Consider the following 26,981-nt stretch of genomic DNA (forward strand, 5'->3'; position numbering starts at 1 on the left):
CTGGATATGTGCACAGGGCTGACCTTTACCTTAGCAAAGTTTTTTTTTTTCTTATTGAGAAATGTGTCAGAGCAGTGGGGGTCTGGTCATGGACAGATCAAAGAAGGATAAGGCTAATCATTAAGACACAGCTGATGGCCGCCGGCTGAGCATCCAGGAGGTCTGAGGGAAGTTAACTCTAGCAATCTCCTCTCTGCGAGAGCATCTCTTTGTTGTTCCAGAGGAGTCTCCACCCACTGCCTCCTCCTGTTGACAGGAAAGTGCTACATTGCTGACACGATGGCACAGGAAGAGTGCAAGAGAATCCTTAATTTCGGAACAGGTTTAAGTATGATGGAGAGTGTGTAAGTTTGCTTCCACTGGACAGTCATCGGGGCATCCCTACTGCACATTGCAGCCCTTATTCTAACAACCTAAGCCCATCAGTCTGGAGCTCCCCCCTCCCTGCCCCTCCCACCCAATAACCCTTCTGAGGTTTATTGCTGCAGTCAAGAGGGCACAGAATGATCTTCATTTATCAGTCTGAGTGGACTGTGCCTGCAGGTGACATAGACTGACAAAGACATCACAGCGCCGTGTGGATTAATGTCTGTGTCAGTGGAAATAACAAAGACACCAACTGTCACTGTGCCACTCATTAAGTGTTAGCATGTGATGGGGCTTGAGGCATTTTATGTGTCAGACAGTGTGGCAAACCACAATTAAGGTAAGAGTTGGCAAGTTTCAGCAGGAGATGCTATCGGTGTTGCGTGTCTGCTGGAAAACATGGCCAGCCTTCCGCCTGCCAGCAGTAAAGTACATGGTACTGTGAGAAGGTGACCTCCTTCATCTCTAACTGGGCGTGTGCCTGGGTACCACTGTTTCAGAGACTGAGTTGCTAGGTAAATAGTTTGGAGGCTCTAACAAAATGCACGAATGAAGACTGGGAAAAGGTAGGAAAGGCCACCTGAGTGAGACATATGTGGCTGCTCAGCCAGAAGAGGACACCCATGCAGAGTGAGAGTCGCTGTTTGAAACTTTATCCCACTGCCAAGGTCCCTCCTCTGTCATCCTCTGATCACTTTCATGAAGGCCGATTCCCACCACTCTTCTCTCTCAAAAGGACCTCAGACGCAGGTAAGCAAACTAATAAAGCAACAAATAAGCTCATGTCTACTGCAGTGTTTCCTCAAATGTTCAGGTGATGCTTCCTGAGAGCAAGAGTGCAAGGATGCAGGATGGCAGAGTGCACACAATTAAATAATCGTGAAGAGGACTGCACTACAGCTGTGCAGAATGGTGTGAGCTAGGTGCTGAGACCACATCGCAGCTGCGGAGAGTGGTGTGAACTGCATGCTGTGACCACACTGTAGATAAGTGTACAAACCCATACAGGAAGACTTCACGCAGCACGAGACCACACTGCGCTGGAGTCAGACATCTTGCAGCAAACGCACATCATACTCTTTTGCAGCGCACACACATGTACCTTCAAACAGCACAAAAGAGTTTGAAGTTTGGTCTTGGCAGACATGAACTGCTTCTGCTAGTCAGATAATGCATCTGCTTTTCCAGCGTTAGCCTATGGGAAATCTGTATTCAGACTCCTCCTGTATGGGGCTCATGAATAGGGACCTTCCACAAGGTCTCAGCAGCTCCTGTAGTCAGGCCCTGTGGCTCACAGCAGTGTGTTTGCTAAGTTCCCCGCATCCCGACGGAAACTTTCTCTGGTAGACCTTCATGAGTCGAAATGCGTGTTTCATAAGTCACTAGCCATCCAGATATAAGGGAAAATGTTCCTATATATAAAATACCTGACCAAACTCCTAAAAAAATTCTCTAAAAGAACCTCCATAACAGAATGTTGAATATTTCTTCTTGCTAAAAATCCTAAACTATATAAATGTTCTCTGTATTTTAAACAGAGATGACCCAGAATTTCTCATGTGTGTGGACTCAGTGGTAAAAAGAACAAATGTGTTATAATTATGAAAATCAGTGGGTTTTCTAAAAACATCTTGTATTTATCCTGATAACTTAATTATAAAAATTTCCAAAAATAGCTACAAGAGTAATGATCCATATAAAATGCAAAATATGACTTAAATTTTCCTATATCTAGTAAGGCATATTTATAAGATAAGATTGATTAAAATGCTATGTTGTGGATATACAGAGAACTGCCAGCCACTTAAATAAGAGATATTTAAAAAAAGAGAATTTGGAAATCATTTTTATCATGAAATTGAATAAATAATAAAGGCATTATTTTGAGTCAGTAATGAGTAAAGGAATCACAAAAATATGTTCTTGAAATTCATAGATAAAACAAAGCTGGGCTACAAATATAAAGAAGTATAACAATATGTTATTTTAAAATAAAATATTGGTTGCTCCATGTAGACTGATCAGCCCTGAAGCCATAAACATACCACTAGCAAAAATGGACTCAGCAGGTCTTATTTATATATATTTGAGCATCCACATATATACACAGGCATATACATATACATACACAAAAAATACACACACATACACACACACATACACACACACACACACACACACACACACACACACACACACACACAGAGACACATGTTGGAAGGACCCTGCTGTTTGAGGTTGCAATCTTCCCTGTCGAGATAGCTATTCTAAGCTCTATGTTAGGTGTAGGACTCCCTTTTATAAGCATGGCCCCTGGCTCTCTGCCTCATTCCATCTGGAGTGTCTTTAGACATAGATGTCCCTAACCACACTTGCTATATGGCCTTTGACACAGCTCCCTGATAGATCTCCCTTCCTGTGCCTATAGGATAATTAGGTACTGTGTTCCCATTCATACGATAGGAGCATGCTGTCAAATGCAAATCAAGCATCATTAAAGTGCCTGGTTTCAACCAATTATGTACACCTACCCTAGAAGCCCTGAACCCAATCTCCGAGGGCTATACAGCCTTTGTTCTCCCTGAGTAAAGTTGAACTAATTCCTAGTGCGGTTCCTGGAGTGTTTGATCTCTGTCCTGCTTACAGCCTTCCAAGCCCTGTGTCTCATCTTCTGCTTCTCTTGCCTCAGTGGGCTGGTGGCCATCAGCCCCCAGGGAAGAGGAGAACCACATGCATGCGTGTGTGTGTGTGTGTGTGTGTGTGTGTGTGTGTGTGTGTGTGTGTGTGTGTAACAATAATAACGAGGAGCTATCAACTTGAGAGTTGAGAGGTGCAGGAGGGGTTCAATGGAAGATAAATGGAAGGGGTCAGGGGGAAGAAAGGAAGAGGTGATACAATTCTACCTTAATTAAAATAATCACATCTTAAAACTATGTTAAAAATACAAAGAAAATGTTAATTTTAACATGGGTCTAGAAAAGACATTTGTAGTTAAATCACAAATGAGAATTTTTTTTCCTTTTACTAAGAAAATAATAAGGGAATCAAGGGCAAATGGGACAAAACAAAATATGCTTGAGTGTGGCAAAAGTCACTATAAAATTAACCTATAACTGAAAGCTTTTAAGTTGCCAGCATGTTTACATATAACTTATTTTTAGTTAATTAACCTGTTTATTCACGTTACGTTCCAATTTTAGCACACTCCCCCCTCCCAGTCCCACCCTCTCTCCATCTTCCCACATCCTACCTCCACTATTCATCAGAAAAGGGGAGCCTCTCCCTACCACAACCCACCCCAGCTCCTCAAGTTGCACCAGAGTGAGCACATCCTTCTCCCCTGTGGCCTGGCAAGACAGTCTCATCATGGGGGAAGTGATTGAAAATCAGGCAACAGAGTCCAAGTCAGAGACAGAGTCCCCCTGTGGGGACCCACATGAAGCCTGGGCTGCCCATGTGCTATGTCTGTGAAGGGGGACTAGGTACAGTTCATGATGGTTCTTGGTTGGTACTTTAGACTCCACAGGCCCCTCTGGCCTCTGGTTGGTTGGTTCTGTTGGCCTTCTTGTGGAGCTGCTGTCAGCTCCAGGTTCTCCTATCCTTCCTCCACCTTCTCCTCAAGATCCCCTAGATTTACCTGATGGTTAGCTGTGAACCTCAGCATCTGTTTCAGTCTGTTGCTGGTGTAGCCTCTCAGAGGACAGCTATGCTAGGGGCCTGTCTGTGAGGATAACAGAGGATTGTTACTAGTGTCAGGGGTTGGTCCTCTCCCATGGGGTGGGTCTCAGATTGGGCCAAGCATTGATTGGCCATTCCCTCTCTCTCTGCTCTAACTTACTACTCTTTAAAATATATGAAAGTATAAATACATGACAGAAACCATAGGAATTTACTGGGCCAGAGTAGCAAGGATAGGCAGCTGAGACACAAAGGACCTGAATAAAAACACAAACTGGGCACAATTCCTCCCACAAAAGGCAGATGAGTAGGAAACATATCTCAACAGTGCCAGGCGTCTCCCTGGGAAGATTTGTGAAGTTGTAAACACAAGAAGAACACAGCTGATTTTATTGGCACTATGCAGGATTGGGGCTGTCATTCTCTGGCAGAGAGGTTGGCCGGGTTGCTTCTTAGTATTTACTGACATGATGATGAGATGGTCTTTTTGGCTCTGCTTTCCATGTCTCACTATCAAATCTTGAGATATACACACATGCAGATAAAATAAGACACAAAATGTTCTATTATACCTTGGCACTTAAATTTAAATCATAGCAGGAAAATAACTTGTTGATCATCTACGAGAAAGGTGGCATAAGCCTGTCATCGTATCACACTGGAAAGTCCTCACCCTGTCCTCCAGCGTGATGTGTGCCTTTCCAGAATCCTGAAGGAAGTATTCTTTGATTAATATGAAAATAGCATGCAAGTACAAGTGTCTTTATATACATAAATTATGCACACACCTATATACATATAAACAGATATATACATAAGTATATATGCAAATTTATGTGTGAATAAAACAATTGCTCATGCTTTTTTAAAAAGTAAATGTGAGGTGTTTTGCTAAATAAATATATTTTTTCTGTGTCTAATCTTGTTTTCTCTCTAAATAAGACCAATAATAACTTGTAACCAACTCCTGTTGATAATAACCTTCTATTGCTCAAGAAAGCAATCAAAAACTTACCTGACCCCTCTTAAAAGAAATGGGGTGTAAAATTTTTTCTCGCTGATTTGGGATGAATAATACCTCTGTAGGGGCAAATAAAATTGGGGAAATGGTTAAACAGCTAGAAATAGCATTTGTGGTCCAATTTCCTGTGTGGGAGAGTCTGAAATGCTGGACCAATTAGGATTGGAAGCTTTTCTTTGAAGACAACTCTGGGAGTTGTCTTGTTCTGATGAGGAACAGCAGTTGAAGTACTTGGTGCTGGAACATGAAGGATACAAGATGCCAATGTCCAACATGCTGAGAGGAATGCATCCTGTCAGGTCCGATCCAATGTCCATGTCCAATTCTTTTACTTTAAAAGCATATAATTTCTTACAAGCAGTATAAAATCCTAAAATTATAAGTGTATAAGGTGTGCATGATGCACAGAACAATTAAGATTGGTTTGCTACTCTTTGTATGAGCAGGAAAAAAAATCTGTAAATATTCATTTATGTCATACGAAGAAAGGCAACTAATAATAATTCATTGGGATTCTTTAGCCAACAAGAAGCATTGTCTATGTCTAGACATTCATGTCTCATCCAGTCTCTGAGCTATTCCCATATAGTGGGATTAGCAATGTAAGTTACCTGATTGCTCTGCAGTTTAGATTCTTCATATGCCAATTGAGTCCCCCTCCCTCATCACCTTCCCTCCCTCATCCCCCTCTCCCTCTCTTAGTACTCAGAAAAGGGAGTCCTCTTCCCCTAACATCTGACATCAGACTATCAAGTCTCATCTGTACTGTCTGTAACCTCTTCCTCTGTAGCCTGGAAAGGGCTTCTTGCCAGGGGCAAGTAATATAAGTTCAGTGGCCAGAGTGCATGTCCAGAGTAGTCCCTGCTACTCTCCACATGTGGGACCCACAAGAAGATTGTGCTGGTACACATGAGCAGTGAGTCTAGGCCCATATTATATGTGGCCCTTGGTTGATGTCCCAGTCTCTGTGTTGTAGTGTAGTTATCCTGTATTATGTGGTTAATATCTGCTTATGAGTGAGTACATACTATGTGTGTCTTTCTGGGTATGGGTTCCCTCACTCAGGATTATCATTTCTAGTTCCATCCATTTGCCTGAAAATTTAAAGATTTCCTTGCTTTTAATAGCTGAGTAGAATTCCATTGTATAAATGTACCACATTTTCTTTATCCATTCTTCTACTGGGGGACATCTAGGTTGTTTCCAGATTCTGGCTATTACAAATAAAGCTGCTATGAACATAGCTGAGCAAGTGTCCTTGCTGTATGGTAGAGCATCTTTCAGGTATATCCCCAGGAGTGGTATGGCTGGGTCCTGAGGTAGAGTTATTCTCAATTTCCCGAGAAATCACCAGATAGATTTTCAAAGTGGTTGTACAAGTTTGCACTCCCACCAGCAGTGGAGGAGTGTTCCCTTTTCTCCACATCCTTCCCAGCATGCACTGTCACCTGAGTTTTTTTATCTTAGCCATTCGGATAGGTGTAAGATGGACTCTCAGAGTCATTTTGATCTGCATTTCTCTGATGACTAAAGACATTGAGCATTTCTTTAAGTGTTTCTCAGCCATTCAATATTCCTTTGTTGAGAATTCTCTGTTTAGTTCTGAGTCCCATTTCTTAATTGGGTTATTTGGTTTGGTGGTGTTAATTTCTTGAGTTCTTTATATATTTTGGATATTAGCCTTTTGTCAGATGTAGGGTTGGTGAAGATCTTTTCCCAGCTTTTAGGCTGTTGCTTTATTCTGGCGACAGTGTCTCCTACCTTACAGAAGATTCTAAGCCTCATGAGACAAGGATGCAGAGAAAGAGGAACACTCCTTCATTGCTGGTGGGAATGCAAACTTGTATAACCACTTTGGAAATCTATCTGGTACTTTCTCAGAAAACTGGGAATAGGGCTTCCGTAAGACACAAGTATTCCACTCCTTGGAATATGCCCAAAAAATGCTCCACCACACAGTTAGGACATATGCTTAACCATGTTCATAGCAGCCTTAGTCATAATAGCCAGAACCTGGAAACAGCCTAAATGTCCCTCGATTGAAGAATAGATAAAGAAACTGTGGTACATTTACACTATGGAATACTACTCAGCTATTAAAAACAAGGAAATCCTGAGATTTGTGGACAAATGGATGGGACTAGAAATGATCATACTGAGTGAGTTAACCCAGAAGCAGAAAGACTCACATGGTATATACTCACTTATAATTGGGCACTAGCCCAAAAGACATGTCCCATGAAAGTCTTCACTTACCAGGGGACTGGGATAGATGTGAGGACATCCCTCTGGGATTCTAGGTGAGAGAAATATAGTAGATGGGGAAATAGAAGGATCCAGAGGGTCCTAGAAACCTACAAGAAGAACATTGTGACAGTTGGATTAGGGCCAAGGAGGGACTAATACACTAACCAAGGACAATAAAAGTAATAAACATTGAATCCTACTCTGATCTAGCCAATGGACAGGACACTCTCCACAGTTATGTGGAGAGCAGGTACTGACTCTGACATGAACTCTGGTGCCCCATATTTGACCACCTCCCCTTGGAGGGGAGGCCTCGTGGCACTCAAAGAAAGAATAAGCAGGCTACCAAGATGAGACTTAATAGCCTATGACCATATAGTGGAGAAGGAGGTCCCTCTTGGTCATAGACCTAGGGGAGGGGAATAGGGTGAAAGAGGGAGAGAAGGAGGAATGGGATGATACAAGTGATAGGATAACAGTTGAGTTGTAATCTGAATAAATTAATTAAATAAAAATAAAAATAAAAAAATCTTTCACTTTCTTGGCTAGAGTTACACCAACATAATTTATATTATTTGTGGCTATTGTGAAGGGTATAGTTTCCCTAACTTCTTTCTCAGCCTGTTTGTCACTTGTATACACGAGGGCTACTAATTTTTTTTTGAGTTGATTTTGTATCCAGCCACTTTGCTGAGGGTGGTTATGGCTGTAGGAGTTCCTTGATAGAATTTTGAGGGTTACTTATATATATTATCATACCATCTGTGAATAGTGATAGTTTGACTCCTTTTCTAATTTGAATCCCCTTAATCTCTTTTAGTGCTCTTATTGCTCTAGATAGGACTTCAAGTACTATATTGAAGAGATACAGAGAGAGTGGACAGCTTTGTCTTGTCCTTGATTTCAGTAGAATTGATTTAAGTTTTTCTCCATTTAGTTTGATGTTGGCTATAGGCTTGCTGCATATTGACTTTATTATGTTTAGGTATGTGCCTTATATCTCTGCTCTCCAGGACTTTTAACACAAATTGGTGTTGGATATTGTCAAATGCTTTTTTGGCATCTAAGGAGATGATCTTGTGGGGTTTTTTCTTTCAGTTTGTTTATATGATGAATTACACTGATAGATTTCTATATATTGAACCACCCCTGCATGACTACTTGGTCATGGTGAATGATAGTTTTGATGTGTTCTTGAATTTGGTTTGCGAGTATTTTGAGTATTTTGACATCAATGTTCATAAGAGAAATTGATCTGAAATTCTCTTTCTTTGTTGCGTCTTTGTGATGTTTAGGTATCAATGTGACTGTGGCCTCATAGAATAAATTTGGTAATGTTCCTTCTGTTTCTATTTTTTGAAATAGTTTGAAGAGAATTGATATTGAAAGGTCTGGTAGAATTCTGCACTGAATCCATCTGGTCCTTTTTTGTTGTTGTTGTTGTTGTTGTTGTTGTTGTTGTTGTTGTTGTGAGACTTTTGATGACTGCATCTATTTCCATAGGTGTGATAGGACTATTCAGTTTGTTTACCTGATCTTAGTTCAATTTTGGTAGTTGGTAGCTATCAAGAAAATTGTTCATTTTATTTAGGTTTTCAAATTTTGTGGCATATAGGCTTTTGAAGTAAGACCTGATGATTCTTTGGACTTCCTCAGTGTCTGTCATTATGTCTCCCTTTTCATTTCTAATTTTTTTGATTTGAATATTCTCCCTCTGCCTCTTAGTTAGTTTGGCTGAATGTTTGCCAATCATGGTGATTTTCTCAAAGAACCAGCTCCTGGTTTCATTGATTCTTTGAATTGTATTGATTCCAGCCATGAGTTTGATGATTTCCAGAGGTCTACTCCTCTTGGGTATGTCTGCTTCTTTTTGTTCTAGAATTTGTTCTAGAATTCAAGTGTACTGTTAACTTGCTAGTATGGGATCTCTCCAGTTTCTTTATAAAGGAACTAGTGCTATGAACTTTCCTCTTAGCCCTGCTTTCATTGTGTTTGGGGTGTTGTGCCATTAGTTTCATTGAATTCTAGGAATTTTTAATTTCTCTTTTTGTTTTGTCCCTTACCCAGATGTCATTGAGTAGGGAGTTGTTCAGTTTCCATGATAGTGTAAGCTTTTGGTTGTTTCTTTTGTTGTTGAGCTACAGCTTTAATCCATGGTGGTTTTATAAGATGTAAGGGATTATTTTGATTTTCTTGTATCTGTTGAGGTTTGCCTTGTGACCAAGTATGTGGTCAATTTTGGAGAGGGTTCTGTGAGGTGCTGAAAAAAGGGTGTAATCTTTTGTGTTTGGATGAAATGTTCTGTAGATATCAGTTAGGCCCAATTGTTTCATGATGTCTATTAATTTCCTTGTTTCTCCATTTAGTTTCTGTCTTGATGATTTGTCTATTGGGGAGAGAGGGTGTTGAAGTCTCTCTCTATTAATGTGTGGGGTTCAGTGTGTGGTTTAAGCTTTAGTAATATTTCTTTTATGAATGTGGGAGCTACTGCATTTGGAGCATAGATGTTCAGAATTGAGACATCATTTTGGCATACTGGCTACTCCAGCTTGCTTCTTGGGTCCATTTGCTTGGAATTCAGTTTTCCAACCATTTACTCTGATATAATGTTTATCTTTAGTGCTGAGATGTATTTCTTGTACACAGCAGAATGATGGATCCTGTTTTCTCATTCATTTTGTCAGCCTGTGTTTTTTTTTTACTCAGCTCTGTCTATCTGCTCTGTATCCCAGATGGGCCAGGCTGCTATACAGCTGGTGGGCTGAGGGGGACTAGAGCTCAAAGCTGCTAGTGTGTTGTACAGGCCTTCTTGATATGACAGAAATTCTGCTTATCTTCTCTGTGCCCTGGTTGGGCTAGGCTAGTAATTTTCTGGTCAGGCAGAGTGAGATTAGACCTTAAAGCTGCTCACAAAACAGCAGTTAATGTGAGGTGTGGCCCACACAGGTCTCTGCTCTGTGACCTAGGTGGATCAGGCCAATAGGCTGTAGGTGGGCAGGATGAGATCACAGCCAGAAGCTGCTAGTAGGATAGCAGCTAATGACATCGTGGCCCCAGCACATCTCTGCTTAGCCTGTTTGCTTTGAGTCTTAGCTGTATCAGAGCAGTAGGCTTCAGGTGGGTGGGCAGTGATTGACCCAGGCCTGAAGTTGCTCACAGGATGGTGGATAATGCAGATTGTGGCTGGTGCCTGGATTCAGCTCTATCTGTGCACTTCCCATCCTGGATCCAATCCAGCAAATATTACATAGCCAACAAGAGCCTAGAGCTGCATGGATATCCCACAGTTCTTCCCAAGATGGTGGCTAATGTGTGCTGTCCCTAGAGATTTTTCTGTGGGTTAGCTGGGTGGCCAGGGGTCAGACTCACCCATGCTCCACACAATGTGGATCCCTCTTACCTAGGAATCAGCAGCACAGGTGTTTTGTAGCTCCCCATTTGGTGTTTAGGTCGCCGTGCAGTCCTGGTTTTCCTGCTAATCAGATGCAGTGTGCGATTGGTGCCACCGTCTTGAATCTTGAATTGGTTTGGGAGACATTTTCATAAAATATATTTATTTCTATGTATTTATATTAAATTCCTGGGAATGCCATTTGAGCATGCACTGTGCAGCTATGTGTTTCTGCACATGTGTGCATTTGTGTATACTTGTAAATGAATACCTTGTATGCATATGTACACTGTGTGTAGGAATATATATGTGTTAGTATTGGGGAAAATTAATTGCTAGGCTGAACTTGAATTCCTAGGGAAAAGGGGAGCTGGTAGTGTGTATTTTAATTTATTTGCTTTTGTTTTTGCTCCCTGATTTGGTTTAATATTTTGTTTTGAATCTTATTCACATTCAAGAAGAGGACTTAGTTATAGCCTTTCTTTCCAGCCATGATTTTCATGACATTAGCACTACCTTATAGTTTACCTTTTAGTGTTTTCTGCAGGGTGACACACTGTGCTCTGCCTACCTGATATTGCATATGCTTGTTTGTCAAGCCACTTTCCTGTTATGTAACACTAAACTTTATTAGATGTCATCATTACTAGTTATTCCAATATTGGCCCTTTGACAGTCATTTTTTTTTTTGCAGAGCTGTTATTTATTCATCCGTAACTCTATTCAGGGAATCTTTGTTCTGTAATTTTGTTCATTCTGAGTGAGTTTAATAAGATCTGCATTAATGAGGCCTCACAGTCAGAACCATAAAGTGTAAAGGTTGGAAATGATCAGCAGCTGGTTTAGGTTTCAAGTCCTTTCAGTGACAGAAGTGAACAGGGAGAACAAACAACAGGTAATGAGGAAAAGACCTTGATGTTTGGGGACTCTGGCTTAATTAGCTAACTCACCCTGTATGAAGGCAGTAGAAACTACCATCACAGGATGCTCACGCTTGTATGTCATCAGTTAGTAAGGATTTTGTTGGACACTTCGTTTTATCTCTGCAAAGAGCTAATAAAGTTACTTTCATGAAGATTTTCTATATATACCTGGAGCCAACAGAAAGGATAGGACAATATATACAGTTTAATAAATTTATTTTTGTTGAGCCAGCTGGTAAACCTTGATGACAAAAACAAAACATGATATGAACTGGGAGTGATAACTTCATTTACATCTCTCTGTTTTTCCAAGATGCCAAGATGTGATTTTTTCTGGCACACTTATTTTGAGTTTTGGTGACTCAATAAAGTAACAATATTGTCATTATCACAGAATAATATTTTGGTGAGTGTTCCTGCCAAGGTGCCCCATACATAGCCTCACCCACGGCCCTCCCACCTCTCTCTGTTTTCAGGCTTATTTTCTATTTTATTGCCAGTTTTATTCTTTACTGAATGTTGGAGAAGTGGAATCATCCAGTGCATAGATTTTGGTGACAAACTTTCCTTGTCTGCAGCATAATTCCCTAGTTTCATCCAGGGAGTTGTCCACATGAACTACATTATTCTTTTTGCTGTCACTTCTCTTTACAAAGATGTGTCGTCTGCAGTGGACAGACTGCTTCAGTGCACGGTCATTCTCCACAACCAACTTCAGCTCGCTCCTCTCCTCTCCTTCTTCGAAATTTATGGTTTTGTTGTTTCAGTTTTGGTTTCCCTGAGCCATTTGCTAGATATTCCCCAAATTAAAGATTGCTCATTTTATCTGCCATACGCAGCATCTCAAATCCGACAAGAATTACAGTTATACTATGAGTTTTCCCAGCTTTTCAGCATTTCTTTTATGCTATATTTAGGTGTCTGTCACTGTGCATTTATTTCACTTTCTTTTTGAAATTCATTCTGATTGGTAGCATCTCAAGATAGTTGGTTTGCATTTTGCAGATGGATCAGTATATTGGATGCTTTCCCATGTTAATTGGAATAATGCAAAAGGAAATCTCTTTAGGGGGGAGGAATGAACCATCATGAAAAGCAGTAAGAACAGGTAGTAGAGGTGGTTATGAGTGAAGTGCGGTGATGTGGCATAAGAAAATTCTATAAGAAAATATTGTTTTGTATGCTAAATAGACAGTACAATAAAAAAGAGCTCTAAAATGTAAATGTTGCTAATACCATAAATGAGTCTTCAATTTTTCCTGTATGTTTAATCCTAATTTTTTTTTTTGTGAAGAAATCTGAATCTTCTTCAGTTTATCTGCCAATTAAAGAATTAAAAAGCTGGACAAATTTTAAGCACAGCAGGTGGCAGTGTGGGAAATCTGTATAGAAGGCAGTTGTAAAAGATTACAACAAAAAGACCATTATTAAAAGCAAACACACACGCGCACGTGCGCATGAGGCACACAGAGAAAAAAAACTTGCAAAGCAGAAGGGAAGTAGGTGAGACTTTAGAAGCTGTAGTCTATTCTCTCTTGGAGTGCTAGTAGTTTTAAGTATTTTTGGTGGCCAGGGATGGGTCCCTTTCCCCTAAGAAGATTGGACAGTTTAGAAAAAAAAAGAGATACTGATAGGCCCACAGCTTTGAGTAAACATATCCAGGTCTGGCCTTGAAACTACTTGATCAGCCTGAACCAGTTAGCCTCAAAAAGGGTCCATACTGGTGGGAGAACTAGCCCGTGGCCTTTCACTTCAGGCCAATAGGGTGGGGGAAGAAGCTGGAAGTCAGCTTGGCATATTCACTTATCTATTTGTGGTCTCTTTTCTGTATCGGCTGCCTATTAGGGACCTGTCTAGATCTGACATCATCACTAATACCTGAAGAAGAATGTCAACCACAGTCATTAGGTGGACGGAATTTTTTTCACTGATTTTTTAAATTTCTAATATCTTAAACCTTACCTGAGGGCTTTAACATTTTTTATTAAAATATTTTTTCATATAATATATTTTGATCATGGTTTCTCCTTATTCAACACCTGCTAGATCCTCATCATCCTCCAATTACCCAACTTCATGTCTAGACACACACACACACACACACACACACACACACACACACACTGCACACACATGCACATATACAAACCTGTTAAAACACAAAATCAGAAATAATTTAACATATAAATAAAATACCAGCGAGGCAATAAAAATGTCCAAGCAAGACAACGTGAGACAAAAGTCTGTGAAAATGCCCCTAAGTGTGGTTAATATCCCTAGTGAGACTCCATTGCAGAGAACTGATGTTTTGTTTGAGAGTGGATGTCACTCAGAAATAGATTCTTGATGCAGGACGGGAGCTTGTGTCCACTTCTCCCTCTCAGCACCAGAACCCTGTCTGAGTTGACCTGTGCAGAATCTTTACTCACTGTCACAGTCTACCTGAGCTCACATGTGCTCGAGTCCTGTCGTGTCTTGAAGGCAGATTCCTTGGTGTCATTTATCCCCTCTGGATCTTACAATCTTTCTGCCTACATTCCCTGTGCCTTAAGTGGGAAGGCAGTAATGAAGATGTCCCATTTAGGACTGACCCAAACTGACTCTCACTTCCTGAACATTGTCTACTTGCAAGTCTCTGTGTTCGTTCCTATCTACTAGAAGAGGAAGCTTCTCAGATGATGGATGAGTGAGGCACTGGACTATGGATATGGCAGAATGTTGCCAGGAGTCATCTCATTTAATTGCTGTGTTTCTTTAGCAGAACAATAGTATTTGATTTTTCTCTAGGCCAATAGTTTATCTAGTCTCAGGTTCCCAACAACCTGAACAGTGTCAAGCCTGGGTTCTGCCTTATGGAGTGGATGTTAGTCTAATCAGAGAATGGTTGGTTGATCCCACAATGTGTGTGCCACTATTGCACCAGCATATAATGCAGACAGGACCTGGTCATAGAGCACAGGGTTTGTAGCTGTTTTGGTGATCATCTTTCTATTCCAGCAGCAGGTAGAGTACCTTCCAGTACCATGTACACTTGCTAGTATATATAAAGGCTCTAACTAAGCACCAGCTTGGCTGAATTTCTCCATGTTCAATGAGATATATAAATGCTTTTCTTCAGCCATAAAACATTATTATTAGTTTGCGGAGAGCAATTATAGCCTTGGCAATAACTTGAGTTCTTTGAATGTTTCCATGGGGGTCCTTTGGGCTAATGATTCCATGTGGCCTATTCCTGAAGCTGGGGATTTCACTTGGTGGTGAAAGATATCTAGTTGGGGTATCATCTCCCCCATTATTTAGTGACTCTCTTTATATTTCTTTTATATGTACATATATATATATATGTATATCGTATACATACACATATTCATCTTCTACAGTAGTAGCTTTCAATATGGCTCCTAAAATAGGAAGGTGTTAACAGTGTTTAGTTTGTAATAATTGGTAAACGTCTGTTATGCTTTGTTTTGTAAAATATTTTAATTATGACACTTGAATTCTGAATGTGTGTGTTTCTTGGGAGAGGTTCTTATACCCTAACTGTGGTTTTACTTTGAGAAAGAAACATTTCTTGTTTTTTTGTTTTTTGTTTTTTTGTTGTTGTTGTTTTTTTGTTTTTTGAATCACTAATGTCTTTCAGCCTGACTGGCTAACTTGACCTGCATCATGAAATCCATTTCTTATCGCCTCCCCCCACCCCCGAGACTTACTTCATGAAGACACCATGGTCTTTCTTCAATTTGGGATGATTGTTTTGTCATAGATATTACAACCAGCAAAGACTCAGTCATGTGTTCAGAAATATGGAAGAACTTCTTTATACCTGCTCAGAGTAATGCCTAAGAGGTCCCACGTCCTGCACTGCCTGAGCCACATGCCTGGAATTACCCATGCCCCATTCTCCTACAATTTCTTACAGCTCTTATAGTTCAACTAATAGTGTGGCCACCTTAGGGTAGGCTCTGAGTCCTTTGTCCACCAAAAGGCATTCTCTTCATAGTTAGCCATGTTTGTGAGACTATAAATTGCCAGAACAAATATTTGCAGGTAGATGTTTTGCTGATGCATTTGAAGTAGCCATAAAATGATTCCTTTCTTTGCAGACACAGTCTACAGTATGATCTTTGGCCAGAGAGCTATGGTAATCTTTTCATAGGGTGATTTCTTGCTAGAGTTTGAGTTTGTAAGGTAAGAGGAAAGGGTTTTAAGAAATGGGCAGAAGTCAGCACATCTGAATAAAACCAATTCATTCTACTTCTACATAATCCCATAATTTCTAGGCAGAGATTTCCTTAGGTAACCATAACACCATAATGGAAAAATCCATACATATCATTTTGATTTTTTTGACCTTGTAGGCTCTTGCATACTTCCTAGAGAATCTGAACATTCTAATCTAAAACAGTTTTGGTCAGAAGCCAGAGTCTCTGATCACCTGGACTGAAAACCAATTCTCTCTATGCATAGTATGCTAGATAATGTTTTAAGCACTTACAGAAAGAGCTAATCTGATCTTTGTTGTAAGTCTTTGTGGTGTGGTCACTTCACTGTCTTGCCAAGGGTCCATGTAAGGAGCTGAACCTTAGGTAAGCCATCCACAGTCCCTATGTTGTTTAGCTTTGCTCTGCATTTGCATTAGACACTTTAACTAAATACCCACTTCTTGTTCACTGTACTGCAGTAAGTTTATTTTTGAGTCTTGATACATGAAGAGAAAGCATTGCAAATTAAGATTACAATTATTAACATTACAGTTAATGCCCCAGGTCCAGAGCCAACAGGGTGCAAGTCTTGAGCATACTAGAAACTGCTGGGTTTTATCTGTCTAATCAAAAGTAGCTCCTGGGATAGTTGTGCAGAAGAGTTTTAATGAAGACATCAGTGGATGTGAGGACATGGAAAGGCTTTCATTGTGTTGCCAGCACTCTGTGTGATTCACAAGGAAGGCGCCCAGGAAAGGTCACCTCATGAGCAAAGACAGCATGTCATCATGAATTGAGCCATAAATATCACTCAAATGTTCATGTGTTGAACATTTGCCCAGAGCTGTCTATGAAGTCATTGAAAAATAAGTGTGTCATTCAGGTTCTAATTTAATGAGTGGCTTAATATATTAATTGATTAATAATTTGATGGCATTATTAGAAGTGTGGGGAAATTTTGTAGATGAGGCTTTACTGGACAAATTGCTTAGCACCCTGTAGTGTCGCAATGTGTTATTGGGTGTTATAGTTCTCCCCAGAACACTATTTCTCTCTGTTTCTTGGCTGTTTGATCTAAGCAACTGTGCTCTAGACTCAGCCATTCTGTTCTTCATGTTCCAGCTCACTGTACATCTATTAACAGCAGAGCGAGCTGAACATGGACTGACACCTACAAACCCAGGAGCCCAAATAGTCTGGCTTAAGCTGTTTCTTTCATGTGATTCTCACTGTCACAAAAGTACTAACAAAAGTATGTGTCAGAAACATTTGAAGTCCATCTTGCTTTCTTGATTCTGCTTCTGTAGACACAGTACAAGTCGAGCAGTGGTAAATTAATGCAGATATTTGATCTTTGTAGAAGCCCCTAAGACTCCTTCATTAAAGTGTGTAGTGTCCTGATTTGCCTTCTATTGCTGGGACAAACACCATGGCCAAAAGCAATGTGTATAGGAAAGAGTTCATTTGGTGTAGATGTCATGATAGTAACAGTTCATCAATGAGAGAATTCAGGGTAGGAACTCAAGCATGGCAAAAACTCAGAGACAGAAAGTGAAGCAGAAACCTCTCTTGCTTGCTGGATTTCTTCCTATGGCTTGTTTGACTTGTGTCTTGTTTATACACCACAGGACAACCAGCCTGAGCCTAGTACTAGCTATCATGAGCTAGGCTTTCCACCCATGTCAATCATCAATAAAGAAAATACACTATACAATTTCTTTTGAGGGGTGGCCTTCAAAGGAATTATTTGTCCTAAATCAGCCTGAAGAAACATTAAGAGAACGACATCCCATTTCCTCTAAGTGGCATTGGATAGGTTTCTGTTTACTCTCTTGGTCTACAGATGCTTATTTTCATTGGGAGATGGTTATAAGTATTATTGGTCTTTTACAGAGAGGAAATGAGGTTTTACTCGGGGACATATCTCTTTTCTTTTATCTTTCTTTTGTAGGTAAGGAGATAGCAGCTGAAAAGAAAGAAAGAGGGGGATATAGAGATATAGAGGGAGGATAGAACAAAAGGTAGATTATTGAATCTACTCCTCATCTCATGGCCCTGATTGTTACTCACAAATAAGGTTCCTTTTTAACTCAATGGTATTGAATTTTGTATGTTGATGCAAATCATGCTCATGTCCAAAACTAGTCTAATTTTATCACAAGAATATATATTCTAGATCTAATAGATAGATATGATTTTATAGATATATGAGGTAAAATGGTTAAATAAGGTCTTCAAAAACCTCAGAGAACTACAGAATATGGCATTTTAAGATTTTTTTTTTATTTTAAAGATTCTTTGACAAGACAAGTTAACTCCTGGCAGCACTCAGCCTGCCTCAAAGAAGACGACGAACATCCAAGAACCTCCCTCAAATGTAGCAAACAAGCCACTGGGCAAAATGTCCTTATTTCTGCCACAGAAAGAATTCTGCACAAAAATGGACAAGTTTAGATGCAGGCAAAGTTGATGGCCAAACTCTCAAGACAGGGTAAGGAAGTCCTCAATAGCTCCTGCCTTGCAAATATGTCTGCCAGACATATTGGGCCAGAAAGCTGAAGATGATGCTCCAATGTTATACAGAGTGTTGGGTGACTGTTCAGGCAGTAAACTGTCTCAGTCATTTTTTCATTTTGGAAGCTGCTAACCTGCACTCCCGGTTCACTCAAGTACTTAAATTGTATCCCTTCTCAAGTCTCTGATGGGTTTGAAGACCAGATAGTTTAGTCTTTCAATTAAGCTTAGTAGGTTAGGGGGTAAGATGTTTTTAGATCAAGATAGATGTTTTAAGTTAACAGAGATGAGATATGATAGATATTAATCTCCATTCAGAAATTTAGATGCAACAAGATAGGAAACATGTTTACTTCAAGGTTGCCAAACACAAATAGCCAAATCACTATGAATGTAACATTTATATAATTCCTGATTGTCTCGTGGTTCTTCCTGCTGTATGTAGCTTATTTTATTCATGTGTAATAATATAAATGTATATGTTAAAAAAGAAACATAATAAAAATATTAAATAAAAAAAGAAAATACACTACAGACATGCCCACAGGACAATTAAATGGAGGGCATCCCTTAACTAAGATTTTCATTTCCCAGATATGGTTAGGTTTGTGCTAAGTTAATGAAACTATCCAATATCTGTGGCTGAAGAAGAACTAGAGAAAGCAACACTCCTGATGAGGCACACTGCCATGGTGTAAGAACGCAGATTTTTTAATGAAGACTTTTCAATTAATAGCACCAGAAATCTTGTTCTCTATTTTAGTGCTGATCTATGGTCAGCGTACCTTTCTTACCTGTCTGACGTTTTTTGGTTTGCTTTCTTTTAAATACTGACTTCTCTGGCAATTCATAAGCTCATGTGAAAATACTATTTTTTTGTCTACAACTCAATTTATATCTGAAATTATGATATGAAGAACAATTAAAAAGAGAGCTTGTATAGGTGTTTCAGAAATTATATATAAGCATATCACACACACACACACACACACACACACACACACACACACACACACAGAGAGAGAGAGAGAGAGAGAGAGAGAGAGAGAGAGAGAGAGAGAGAGAGAACACTGTTGATGCATATAGCTCAACAGAGATATCACTCACATATAGTTTATAGCCAAGTGAAAATCTTTATTACAGCTGGCTAGGACCATACATAAGTATTCAAGGAACAGGTGTAGTCTCAGGTATGCATAATGCAGAGTTTTTAAAGGCGAAAACCACATTCTGGCAACTCACTCAGCCGAAGTAAGCAGTTTTAACAGAAGCTAAGGTAAGTGATTAGCTTGTGTTTGTATGCACTGAACCAACAGGTAGTTTCAACAGAAGTTACAATACATTAATTAGGAAATCTTGACCTCTGATTCAAATTAGAGTTGGGTGGTTTTCCATGGGATTCTCCATCAAAGAGATCAGATTCTAGTTAAACCTGGAATGACCTCAGCAAGAAGACAAAATGGAGGACCTTCTGCCCTGTGTTGACCCATCACAACACTTAGTCTATGCTAATTCATTTTTTCTCTTCTTTGCTCATGGGCAGGGGGAATGTACTGCTTATCATTGTGGCCCTCTGAATAACACTTTCTTTGACCTACTGCAAAGAAGCAGCATCAATTTCAGACCAGACTTTGGCATCTGTCTTCTTGAATACCCCTAAATAGCTCTGAGTTTTCTGACAGCTTTCACTGCTCCCAGCCTCTCACCCCTGCAGAGAAATACCTGGCACCATACCCACCACAACCTGGTACCTAACACCTGCTGGCTGACACAAGGCTGATTTTTATATCATCCACATTTCCACAGGCAAACCTAGATGCTGTCATCAGAAGGTAATTATACCTGATGATAGCCATGGCCCCATTAAAGACAGAACCCTAGAGATGAACTGTTCCAGACCCCATTACAAGTCCCCATTTCCGTTATAAACTCTGGTACTTGCTGGCTCTGGTGTTCCCTTCCTGTTGCCTTCAGAAGTTCAGCGATGCCTTTAGTGTCTTCCTTAAGGTCTCATTAGCTTGTCATTAAGATGCACGGCCATGCTTCAGTTAAGTGAGCCCATTTGCTAGTTTGTGAAGAAGCACAATTAGTAAAATAAGTCATGCATGTCTTATTTTTTGGCAGGTCAACTTTGAAATGTTGTTTTGACAGAGATTGTCTGAATAAAGTGAGAAAAACAGTTCATGCCGAACTAGTCACATGTGGAGGTGGTAAACATATGCTTCTAATTCTGAGCTAAGTAGAAAGCAAAATATACACAATTTTAGCAAATTTTATTCTTGACAGCCACTTGGGATACTTCAACAAGGAGATGTGTATATACCTTGGGGAATTAAAAAATTGTTTGGCTTGATGTGAACACGATGCTGTTATGTTTGAAGCTTCCTGACCCCAGTAAGCTCATATGCTTTGTAATCAGGGTCAGTTTTTTTGAGCTATGTCTGGATTTCTCCATCAACAGACTGATTCTGGGACTCGTGCAGGTGAGTGTGATGGGGAGGAAGTCAACCCTCTTCCTCTCCTCACTGTTCAAGCTGAAGTTGAAAGAATCACATCTTTTATGCAAGATGTCATCTAGTGGTTTGATGTTCTCTGAGGAGAGAAATTACATGCCCTTTGGGAAGTGTAGGTTCCAAGTGGAGGATGGGTTAGCCCCATGATGCTAGGCTTCATTTTCATGCACAGTTGATTTACTGCGATGCTGCAGACTTCTGGTGAAGTCTGAATTTCTTTTTTTTTTTTTTTGGTACACCTGTTATTTTTTTCTTTCTGAGTTTGAGTGCACAGTATTTATTGTTGTATGTGTATAAAGCTTGGATTTGTGTGGTAACCTGCAGAAAGAAGACTTTGAAAGCTCCCGTCAGTGACTCAACTCAACTCTGTAAGGCCTTTGTGGTTTCAATGCACGCAGAAATTTGAGAGTTGCTAGAAGCGTAGTCTAGTGTCACCCCAAGCATTTAAAATCCAGTCTTTTCTTGGTAACCTGCTGTCCTTCCTCTGAGTGGCACCAGGTCTCCCAGCAGGTTACCAAAAAGAGACTTGATACCCTATGAGCATATACAGGGGGAGGTAATCCCCCTCAGGAACAGTCATAGGGGAGGGGAATAAGGGGAAAAGAGGAGGGAGGGAAGAATGGGAGGATACAAGGGATGGGATAACCACTGAGATGTAGCAAGAATAAATTAATAAAGAAAAAAAATTAAAAAAAAATAAAATCCAGTCTTTAACAAGGAGCTCAGCTTGGAGGGGGCAGAGTCAAAACAGAGACCTTCACAGGCCCCTCAGTGGAAGAGATGGGACATCTATGCTCCACCTAAGCCTCATGTCAGTGGCTGCCTGACCATGATCCAGCCTTATGTCACTGGCTGCCTGCCCATGATCCTCCACCTTGACCTCTGCATCAGGCACCACCTCAGTGCAGTCACAGGTCACAGGCCTGAAGGCACTCTTCTCCAAAGCCACTTCCTGAAGGCAGTGAGGCCCACTCTTGCTCAACTTGTATCTTCCAATGCCCTTGCTCTTCTGAGACTTCTAGAACTATTTTGTTTAACACCTAGAGCTTTTTGTCCCTATGGTAACTGCCTTTCTCTTCTCTGCACCTCTTAGAGGGATGTGGCCTATGGAATCTCAGCACTAGGGCCTCAAAGGACCCTCAACACTGCCTTCCTCAGAAGCTGGAGACACAGATATTTGGATATCCTCTGAACTTCTTTATTTGTCTCTATATATGAAATTGTAAGCCAATGAGAGGAGCCCTCGGCTTCCAGCAGGTTCCCATCAGGTCCAAATGCCTCACCATTGACACCAGCTGGTACCAAGTCCAGGTCAATCCTCAGGTGAGAGGCAGCATTTTACACTTCCTTGTATTTGCAAATGTTTTTGTGTCTGTGGACTCAGCAGTGTTCTCCAACTGTACACCTTGAGAATTTTTTTTCTCTCTCTGCGGAGTCTACCTTCCCCTTGAAAGCTTGCTCTGTGAGGCTTCCCCCTTGTGTACCCAGAGCCAACTTTATGTCTGTGCTGCAGCCAAACTGTCCATCACAAGTTGTCAGGCAACATCTCCATCAACCAAACTTGCCATCCTGACCTTGTAGTTCAGCTAACTGGTCCTCTGAAGGTTATCCTGGGGGAATCTAACAGAATTCGTAAGGGTCACTGAAGCTAAGCATGAACACAGGTGTCTGTAGGAAGGCAGTCTCTAAAAAAAAAAAAATCGGGTTCTTGGTTGTGTTTCTCATTTCAGCGCTGCAAGTAAGACACAAGCAAGAGCATCAGCTGCTCAAAAGAGCTCACATTTGTAAAAGGGGCACAGTGACGGCTGGGAGAGCAGCCCTGCAGTTCCTGGGATCCCAATAACACAAACCTTGTAGAGAGACACAAGGGACGATTACTAATCTCTAAAGAAAAAGTAAATCATAAAACTTGAAAGAAATGGATGGAACTAAAAGAAATTATACTTAGTGATGCCACCCAGACACAAAAAGACAAATACCATGCACCAGTTAACACACAAAGGAAACCTCAGAACAGCACCAAAGCATGTGGATGTAGCTCGGAGGAAGGAATGAATGCAGACACTTCTTCTTGGATTAGTGTGACCAAAAGCAATCCCAAGTTTGAATTCTCTGCTTCTCTCCCCATGTCCTCCATTTGTCTTTGGTCTGTGGTGTGTGTGTGTGTGTGTGTGTGTGTGTGTGTGTGTGTGTTTGTGTTTGTGTGTGTGTGTTTGTGTGTGTGTGTGTGTTTGTGTGTGTGTGTGTGTGTGTGTGTGAGAGAGAGAGAGAGAGAGAGAGAGAAAGTGTGCCTGTCCCTTATGCAGATCCCATGAAAAGGCCTTGCTCTGCATTAATGGAACAGAAAACATGATATGGAAAAGAAATGAGGAATTCTTTACGGAGGTCTTCCACAGAGACTTACAAGGGAAGAGGATGCATCACTGCTCCCAGTTGACATTTAATAATCCCCAAGACCACAGAAAGATGTTATCAACCTATACCCACACATTGCTCAAACATTTTGGAGATGTATGTTTTGTTTAGGGTGCTTTCAACCTGGTGGGTGCCTTCAGAAAATGATTACCACAACATATACACATACATTATTCTGGCTCTGGGGTATGGAAGAATACTTAATTAGGATTAAAGCTATGCATTTTGTCTAGGATGTAAAGGCTTATCACGTGGGAAATCCAAGGCATGGTAAGGATGGTTACATTATGAAAGGCAAGTTAAACTTCAACTGGCTGAGCGCACAGTGGGACGGCAGATTGAGTAGATAGTCTCGGTTTCCAGCCATACTATTCGTGGTTGCAAGATTCGTTGAAAGTTCATCATTGTTGAAGGCAAGGTATGTTTTCAGAAACATTGTGGATCATCACAATGCTTTATATTCCCTCTCATACATATGTGTTTTAGCTTCAGATCGTGTGTCTATGTTTACGCTGGAGGACATGTGGAAACCAAAACACTAGCAAAGAGCCCGCGGGTGGGAGCTGCCTGAAGGGAGGGAGAATAATATCTGAGAGGTGCGATGAAAATGGGGAGCAGACATACTGGGGCAGAAAGGTCCAAGCAGGTACTGAATGGTGGGGATCGGGAAAATGACCGGGCAGGGCAAATGTTCACTAAAATGAAGCGTGGCATGAAGAAATTATGTGTGAACACATGACCTGACGGCCCAAGTAAAAAATATACAAAAAAAGGGATAGAATACATGTGATATTAAAGAACGGTGGTGATGAGAGTGCTGGGAGCTAAGGGGTTAGGTAGGGATGGGGACAGAAGGTGGGGAAATGAGACAGAAAATAGGCTAGCCAGAAGTAAGGATACTGAAGAAGCCTTAGGAAACCTCATTAGTTGATATGCTAATTAAAGCATATTTTTTAAAAAGGAGATTGGGCAGAGGTACCCCACATAGGTAAACAGTGTTGCTCCCAAAGACATGGGTTATTAGGTGAAAATCTCATTCCCAGGCACAAGGCACATACCTACAATTTATTGGTTAAGGAGGTTGGAGAGGCCCCCAAATCACCACAGGAGATAGCCATTGTTCTGGGTTCCCACTGTTACTAAGCAGCGGGAAGAGACTATTGTTGAAGACCACACACACTTCGATTGCAGGACAGGCAGATCTCAATTCTGAGCTGCCCTATTGGCTACATTTCAGAGTTCTGAAATGTACTTGGGAGACAAGACATGGTGATATAGTTTTAACTTGCATACACTATCCACGCTGTAAAGGTAGTTTAATACTTGCCTTTGTATACTTGATACTTAGCATAGGTGAGGTTATGAGAATACATTTTAATAAAGAATTTCTTGTAGAGTATTTATACATCATTGTAAAGAAAGCAAACCTATACAATAGCTGGATTACTTTTCTTTAGGGGTATATCTGGAACTCAGATTAATTTTTCGCATAGGTTTTTGTTTTTACTCTGCACGATGTGTTGGTATTATTTGGTTTTAAGACAGTTATCTTAAAGTCACATTCTCAAATTACTTTCACTTTAACATGATTTGTTATCTATTAGACTGGTGATATTAATGGACTCAAAGAAAGTGGTAAATGTGTGGTAGAAGTGAATGCAGCCCATCCTAGGCTGAGGTTTGTTTAAGTAATCACATTAGCTGGTTGTATAGGGCACGTAAGAAGATCGTGAAGCAATTGTTATTTTCCATTGGCAGTAATAAATTAATGGAGTGGGTTATTTCTTCAATCAACTATTCCTAGGTCATGACTATGTCTTGGCTCCTACACTTGCTACTAGAGATAAAATTTTAAAGTTACAATCTGCCCACAATGGGATCTTGGACCTGCCACATTATTGATATTGTAGGCCCAATAATTATAATGACAAGAGTTACTTACAATTAACGGCTGCTGAAAAGTGGAGAATCAGCTTGTCTCATGGATGAGTCCCTGAAAAGTTATTCAATCCTAAATGGGCATCTATAAACACAAGCACACATAAGAAACACTAAATGGACTCAGTAAATAGTATATATATATAGTATGTCTGTGTGCCTATATATACATATATGTGTGATTATATAAAATGTCAAGAACTCAATAACAGGGGGTAATAAGAATTATATGGGAGCCTGGAGTGGTAGTGGTGCACATCTGTGATCCCAGTATTCAGGGAAGCAGAGGGAGGCAGATCTCTGTGAGTTCGAGGCCAGCCTGGCCTACAAAGAAAGTCCAGGACAGCCAAGGCTACACAGAGAAACTCTGTTTTGAAAAAAAAAAGAGTTGAATGGTGGAGAGGAGGAGTGAAAATTTAATAAAATACTGATGTATGAAATTCAAAACATAAATTAAAATGAAAAAATATAGTGACAGTGGAGATAGTCTGGAAACATGACTGGTCCCCTCTAATGAGTGTCCTTAGAGTCTCTAACTTATGGCAGTCGCACTAAGTATGCTCAGTGTCTTGTGGGAAACAAGATCCTGGTGAGAAACAGTATCACATTAGAACAACAGAGGGAGCTTCAAAGTACAGGTGATGTGGGCAGTGCTGGGATGCTCAGGGAGATGCAGGGCAGCATCAGCAGTCACTCCACAGCAGGGGCAAAGATGCCAAAGTGGTTTGCTTTGATCTTAGATTATTCTATAGAAATAGGCTAAAGTTTTGAAATCTAAAATAGGATATGAGATACCTCTGACATGATACTCTTGGCGACACAATGAATGCCCACTTTTATACCCAACAGGTAATATGTTCTGAGGCTTGTAAGCTGCTTGCAACTTCAGGGTGGGAAGATTTTAAAGATGTTATCCTACACATTGCACAATGTCTCACAGTTTAACTTTTTACATCATGCGGCAGAATCTAGCTATAGATTTTTCTTTCAAGTTAAGATGGAGACACTGACCCAATTTTACTTTGGGTGTATAGTGAGTTTTGCCAAACTGTGGTATAAATTTCTTGGGGGTCTAGTTACTAGAGAACAGTGGTTTGCAATATAAGCTTGATACCAAACTTGGAAGTCACCAGCCTGTGCCCTAAACCAGGCTCAGTCATTTATCCTTTACAATCAATTAAAAGGGTCAAATTAGGCTCAGTGGTTAAGAACACTTGAGAGGACCTGGGTTCTGTTCCCAGCACACACGTGGTGGCTCCTAACTATCTCTAACTCTAATGTTAGGGGATCCAAGGCCCTCTCTGGCCTCCACAGGTACTATGAGGCACCATGCATGAATGTGGTACACAGACATTGTATAGACAAACACACATAAAATAAAATAAATAAATATAAGAAAAATTTAAGGGTTCAAATTATCAGTGGAAAACTGAAAAGGGAGGTTGTGTGATTGTTTGTTTGTTTATTTGTTTTTTGAGATAGGGGTTCCCTGTGTAACCCTGGCTGTCAAAAGACTCACTCTGTAGAACAGGCTGGCCTTGAACTTACAGAGCTCTGCCTGTCTCTGCCTTCCAAGTGCTGGCACTAAAGGTGAATGCTACCATGTCTGCCTGAAAAAAGAGATTTATGCAATGAAACCATGTTGGGAAAGACAGACAAAGCCCTGAAGTGAGACTATGGTTTAAATAGATGACCAAGGATATACACATCTGCATAGTCACTGTCACAATGTGGTCCTGGCCCCACCACTGACCCATCTTTGTCTGGAATTCA

At 40.5% G+C, this 26,981-nt stretch overlaps 1 long non-coding RNA gene across 8 annotated transcripts in view; it reads right to left on the bottom strand.

The window, feature by feature from the left end:
• Positions 1–26,981, bottom strand: part of LOC311598073 — a 115,490-nt gene that overhangs the window by 21,563 nt on the left and 66,946 nt on the right. For all 8 annotated transcript variants that reach the window (XR_014779463.1, XR_014779464.1, XR_014779465.1 and 5 more), the window contains 2 exons: positions 25,213–25,293; positions 20,281–20,407 (listed from right to left, as the gene is read on the bottom strand). This is a non-coding gene — a long non-coding RNA (uncharacterized lncRNA). The remainder of the gene's footprint in view (positions 1–20,280; positions 20,408–25,212; positions 25,294–26,981) is intronic.

Source organism: Acomys minous (assembly GCF_964271855.1).
Source record: "Acomys minous genome assembly, chromosome: 5".
Taxonomy (NCBI): domain Eukaryota; kingdom Metazoa; phylum Chordata; class Mammalia; order Rodentia; family Muridae; genus Acomys; species Acomys minous.